At 42.7% G+C, this 6,505-nt stretch overlaps 1 long non-coding RNA gene across 1 annotated transcript in view; it reads right to left on the bottom strand.

Annotated features, from left to right (window-relative positions):
* Window positions 1-3,759: 3,759 nt before the first annotated feature.
* Window positions 3,760-6,505, bottom strand: part of LOC117770290 — a 4,206-nt gene continuing 1,460 nt past the window's right edge. The window contains exons 3-4 of the long non-coding RNA XR_004615364.1: window positions 5,076-5,144; window positions 3,760-4,987 (exon numbers count right to left, since the gene is read on the bottom strand). This is a non-coding gene — a long non-coding RNA (uncharacterized LOC117770290). The remainder of the gene's footprint in view (window positions 4,988-5,075; window positions 5,145-6,505) is intronic.

Raw genomic sequence — 6,505 nt, 5'->3', positions numbered from 1 at the left:
ACTGTTAATACAAAGTAATACTGGATCTTAAGGGTCACAGCACTATTTGCCCATTTTGCAGAGTTAATCAAATCTTCATTTTAGTTCTTTCCTGGTTAGAATGATTACTACTTTGATTCTCATAGTTTGTTTTCTTGGTGTTGACATGAGATCCTATTTTCTGCATCATTCTTAAAATGAATAACCACCGTCAGTGTGACCATACACAGCTCGATTGGAATCTTAAAGCAAATTAAGACTGGGCCCTGGCGACGGCGGCTATTGTAATTCTCCCTCCGATATATGGAATTTCAGAATTTGCATAACCTTGACTTGTTAATAGTCCCTCGCAGTTGAAGGACATGGGCATAACTGCATGTACAATAAGTCACCTTCATCTGCATGTAACTGCAGGCTGCTCCTCGCTTAGTTGTAAGAGCAATGTGGAAACCATGTGCACGCCTACAAGGTTACTGTGTAAATGGCTTAAATGTCTTACTTTGTACACAACTCCTACTAGACACTGCCGTATTTCTATGATGTTTAACGATCCGTTTTATGAAAGCAATCGAGAGCAAATGGGGAAGTGAAGAGGAAACACAGATCGGTGAGGAGGTAAGAGCATCGAGTCCTTAAGAGATTCATTCCAGTTCCATTAAATCCAGTCTCATTCAGTTCAAATTCATTCACTGGCTCCATTATTCAAAGACAAAATTACACAGAGCTATAACCCGAGAACTGTGATAAATGTGGGCTGGAGGAGGCAAATCCTACTCCACAGCTTCACCCTCTGTCCCGAGATAGAAAAAGAACAGTCTAAAAAGACTCTGAAGTAATTAATTATTATCGGTAATGAACCAAACTCTGTTTTCTTTGGAGTCTCAGGGCTGTTTTCAACACTGTAAATGACAAAACATCAAGTTCTCTGATTGCTTCATCATTACTATGAGTATTCTCATGCACTGCACGGAAAGAAGTCTGATTATGTCTCAATGAATGAATCAACAGAGCCCCCCCTGGAAGCAGAAGGCTCTTGTAAATGACAGACTCTGGGTTTGATAAGATGTGGCAGCCTCTCATCTGTTACCTCCAGGCATTAAACATTAATCCAGGGGGTCGAGAGCTGTATTCAGATTTGAATTTTAAGTTATTTGTTGTTCTTTATTCAACAACACTGAATGGCACTTTCACTTCAGCCACTGCACTTGTACTGCATCTTAATAAATCTTACAATAAGTGAGAATAAATCATGTGTGGTCACTCCAGGGAGTTTTGGCAGTTTAAAGAAACTTGTGACAGTAAAACTTTGGATTCTATGACCATGCTCTGTGGAGGTATCACAGGCACCTGTTAACTTAAAAACAAACATATACACACTGCAAGGGGAAAATGTCACAGACCCGCTGTCACAACCACAAGCTACAGAGATGACTGAGCACAAGGATGTGCGTCATCCAAAACCTAGCAGACATTACTATGTGTGCGCACCCCCCACCCCCCACCCTCCCATGCATACATACACTTGTACACAGGTTTATCTTACTGAAACTTTACTGTAGTGACGCTTCACGGACGTACAAGGAAAAATGATGACGGTTAAAGTGAAATTTGTGCTGTTTTTTTGTCCATTGGTGTGAAGATAATATAAAGTTTGCACAGACAGACACAGACAGACACAGAGATAGGCAGATAACCACAGACAGACACAGACACACACACACACACACACACACACACACACACACACACACACACACTGGCAGAATGGTTGGCATGCTGGACGCAGAACACAGAGACTCAGTGGCGCTCGTTTCCCGTTACACGCGCACAGAAATACCTCCACTGTTGTGGCACGTTACATGAACACGCCTCATTAGAAAGTGCACAGCTGACTGTCTGTGTGTATTTGTGTGTCATAGTGTTACATCAGTTCCAGGGCCTCGCTGTGGTGCAGGGACGTCTGTTTAAAGATCTTACTGGAAGTGGCATTAGAGCGGCCCTCGTCTCAGGGAGGCAGTGGAGAGTAAACTCACTCTCTCTTCTGCGAGAGAGACATATAAAGTCAAGCATTTATCTACAACCTTACCCTTGGAAACGAGGGTCACGTTGCTCCACCATGTACCGTGCTACTCAAAAGTCGGCCCATTCACCTAAACAACACTTTTTATCATCATGCTGTACACAACACAACAGCAAAAATAATAATAATATAGCATAACATAATGATAAGCTTAATTTTGCTATCATGTGTGTATGTTGAATATATTTCTCTCCTTCTCTGGTGTTGTTGTTGTACGTCATAATCCTGCGGCAATGACGTTGTTACCGGCGCAGAGAAAAAGCACAGAGAAGTGTCCGAAAGTGTTTTTTCTAGATGAGCTCACTATGTAGTGCTCTTTATAGTTATCACTATACAGTGAAGTAGTGAATAGTGAATGAGAGGCTGATTTCGGACACAGTAAGAGTCTGCAGTAGTGGTTGGGGGATGATGAGGTCTCTGAGATACACATGCTCAACCAATTACAAGTCAGTCTCAGCTGTCAACCATGACATTATATCACTTTTTAAAGCATCAAATGTCTAATTAAAACCAAAATTACTGGAAAAATTAACACTTGAACAAACATTAGAGTGATAAGAACGACCTAAAACGGCAGAAGCCATTGTTGAGGAGAATTCATTTAACATTTATTTTGACTTCTTACTTTGGTCACTGTCCCACCCAGTAACAAGAAATAGGCAGGATGTATGACCTATACTGCAGCCAGCCACCAGGTGGCGATCAACACACTTTGGCTTCACTTTTATGGGGCAGTCATGTCGTCCATCTTTATACAGTCTATGATTCAGACAGTGTTAGGCCAGCTATTCCATCCTGTTTGCAGTCTTAATGCTAAGCTAAGTAGCTGCTAGCTGTAGCTATATAGCAAGTGAATGAACATGAGAGTGGCATCAATGTTCTCGTCTAACAGAGATGAGTAAAAAGTTAAATTCCCCAAATGTCTCTCAATATTCTTTTTACTACCTAACCATAGTTTTATATGTTTGATGAACACAAAGGAGGCCATGTTTTTTATTTATCGCTGCACCAAAGCTCCACAGTAACTTACACCGTCACTTATGAATCAGTAGACATGGCTTTCTCTTTTGATCCTCAGTGTGTGTAAATGTCTTTGTGTGCATGTGTGTACAAGAGATCGAGTGACACCTCAACAAGTGAAGCTCATAAATATTAATGTTGGCTTCATGAATATTCAGCGGGCGGACTATGAATATTTAAACTATGATGGAGCATGCGGCTGGGTGACTAGACAGCCACAGACAAGAAACAGACAAATAGACCTCCTCCTTTGCTTCTTAACCTCGGTGAGATGCTGCGGCACCGTCTCTCTTTTATGCCACATTAATCCTAATTAAGAATACATAATTTTTATGATTCTGTTTTCTCATGAACTCTGGCTCGGTATAAGAATAATGGTCCGCATGATGTTTGGCAACAAACTACCAGCATCTCTGAACCTGGCTTCCTAAACCAAACCCTGCAAACTGTCCTCATACAGCGTATAACGTCTCCTTATACCGTTGATTAGGAGGCAAAAACACTTGATGACGTCAAGGTGCACAACTGAGGTTATGTCCCTAACATCTGCTGGTGGCCGCTAACACCTGCTTACATCTGCTGGTAGTTGGTAACTTAAATTGTGCAGAAGACCTTGAAACGTACAAGGGATATTCAAAAGCTAGTCCTATATTCTGAAAAAAAACAACAAGGAGGTTCTGTTTTCATCTGCATTTGTTTGTTATCAGGATTCAGTCAAAGCTGAAGCAGCTCTGTGGACAGAATGCTCCAGAGTCTAATCTACAGCTAATGGTTGTTGCTGCTAAAAGAGGTTTCACCGAGGGTCAATAGGTTCACTTAGTACGTACAAACGAGGTTATGCTTTTGTCAGCATTTGTTTGCTTATAAGTAGGATTACACAAAAACTTCTACTACTAGGAAGAACCCATTCAATTTATATATAGGAATCTTTTTTTCACTTTCTTTAAAAAGGTGAGATAGGGCGTTAGCTTTGTAGGCATGCACTCTCTGATGCACCCTTTACATTAATGGATGTGTTCAAGTCAAACAAGATTATAATGGTTTGTGAGTTTTTAGCTTGTGACTGATATGAAGATCTGATCACATTTTATGAACAATTAATGCAGAAAAACATGTAATTCCGAAGGTTTCACGTATATTTTCTTGCCACTGTACGTGTGCGGGTACTTGAGGTACGAAAAAAAAAACCACCGAAAAACTAAAAGTGCATGAATCCCTGATGTAACTCCCCAGGGAAAGTGGATGATGAATTTAGATGCAGTGCGTCAGCAGTCAGAATTACAAAACTATGAGCACAGAGAGGAGTAATATGGGTGCAAACGTGGGTTGGGCTGAGCGCGCGCACTCAGATTGTGCCAGCGCCGAGCTAAAACAGTGAGTGGCTCGGGAGTAGGGGTGAAGGAAGCCACAGTTAAGAGGAATCCACCTGAGTGCTTTTATTTTCTGATCAATGACAATGACTCACAGTGGATCACCTTCCGCTGCACGGAGACCAAGCATCCGAGTTGGGCTTGTGCTCTGCGGACAAGGCTCACATTGGATGTGCGTAAACGTGGCCACCTACACACGTCTATAGAGTGTAAGAATCGTGTGTGAAGGTGAAGAAAGTGCACCTGTCAAGTGATAGACTTCAGCAGTGCAATGGCTGTGTGGGTTTGTGGTCTATAACGGATGCTTGACAGGCTGACGAGCTCTGGCAACAACTCCCTGCTTCCTCCACACGTTCTCCCCTCCTCTGCCTGTCTTCTCATCTCTTCAGTTGGTGGGCGTAAACTCCTTCCTTTTCTTCCTAAATGCCGTCTTTCCATCTTCACTCTCTCTTCTCCCACCCCCCCACCCCCCCCACCCCAGCTCCTCCTCAAACCCGTCTATGCACGTTGTTTTCGCTGATTGTGGAGTTTGACAGGTCTTCAGAGGGAGAGAAACACAGAGGGAGAGGAATCAAACAATCTCCTCAATTAGGCAGCCTACACAAATGTACGTCTGAACTCCATACCATCTTCATCAGTTGTCGCAGTTTTCATCTCGCCGCCGCAGACACCTTTGTTCCAGGGTTGAAAACACACTGTTCACAACAAAGGCAGAGAAAAACCATTTAGCTTTGAAGAACAGAACGCTGCAACAAGCTTTTAAGGTTTATTTGCATCGAGAGGAGGGAGTCTGCTTTTTCCTGCCTTAATTGACCCATCAGTTTGCCCGAAAATCTACAAAGGCTACGCAGCAGCCACTAATGTGAGGGCATCCACAATGCAAATGGATGTGTGCCTGACTTTCCCTATGAGATTCAATATAGTCTCACATGTAAGAGGCCGCATTTCAATGCAGCTAAGGAGGAAAGAGGAGATGAGGAAGAGGCTTTCATAATGCAATAAGTACTGATGTTCTGATACTACCAGCAGCATCAGAAATGCCTCTGATGAAGCTGGAAATGCCGGGTCTGGCATCGGCGAGTAAGCGAATCAATGTACCAATCCGAAACCACGTCTTTAAATTTGTTTCACCGATGCCTCAGGAAAATAAGCCACATCCTTGCCTAAAAAGATCTCAAATGAAGATCTGTACAAGAAGACGAAGAGCCAGAGTGTGGAGCTAGAGATCAGACGTTGGCAGAAACAATGGCGCAGGGATGTTCTCAGAATGGAACCAGAACCGCAAACCATAACATCACCTAATACGCAAACAGGATTGGCCCCAAAAACAAAACTACGGCGAACTGCAACGGCTGAGCTGCAATGAAAGGGTCTGACACGGGAAGAGGCCTCACACGTAGCCCAGGACAGGCTCAGATGGAGGCAGATTGTTGATGCCTTGCGACCCTCAAGGGACGAAGACGACCAAGTGAAAGTAAGTAAGTTCCACCCAGGGAAAATTTAGTTTTCCCAGAAATCCCTTCTTCGCCTTCAAGGAAGAAGTGATTTTTGGTAGTGTAGCGTCAGCAAGAGTGAGCTAAAATGTCAGCAATTTGGTATTATTTCATGCTGGAAAGTAAAACAGCGCAGAACCATTGAGGTCAAATATTCACATTGACGTTATTCCTAGTTTACTGTTAGCGCTATAGCTTTGAGCTAAGCCACATATCATTGAACAGAGTTAGAATATTGTTCTTTGTTCACGCACATTGTGTACATCAAAGGGGAAAAAAACTTAGATTCTTAAAAAATTGTCATATTTATTGTTAATATTGTTAGTATGTGACTTTTTAAAAGACTGCTGGCAGCACAGGAGCACTTCAGGGGCCAGTAAGATTTCAGCTGGGGCCAGTGCCCCCTGGCTCCACCCCTGGATTTGCCAGGGATCTGATTCAGTTTCAGGGAAAAGGGGAGGAATAAAAAAAGGTCTGTAAGTTTAAAACAAGACACAATGTACAGTACAGTACAGTACACACAGCCTCTTTGGTCTTATGTCACAGAGAAATGATGACTAAAC

The sequence above is a fragment of the Hippoglossus hippoglossus genome, chromosome 11 (assembly GCF_009819705.1).
Source record: "Hippoglossus hippoglossus isolate fHipHip1 chromosome 11, fHipHip1.pri, whole genome shotgun sequence".
NCBI classification, from domain to species: domain Eukaryota; kingdom Metazoa; phylum Chordata; class Actinopteri; order Pleuronectiformes; family Pleuronectidae; genus Hippoglossus; species Hippoglossus hippoglossus.
The sequence above is the reverse complement of the archived record's forward strand: the minus strand, read 5'-3'. Positions and strand labels throughout refer to the sequence as shown.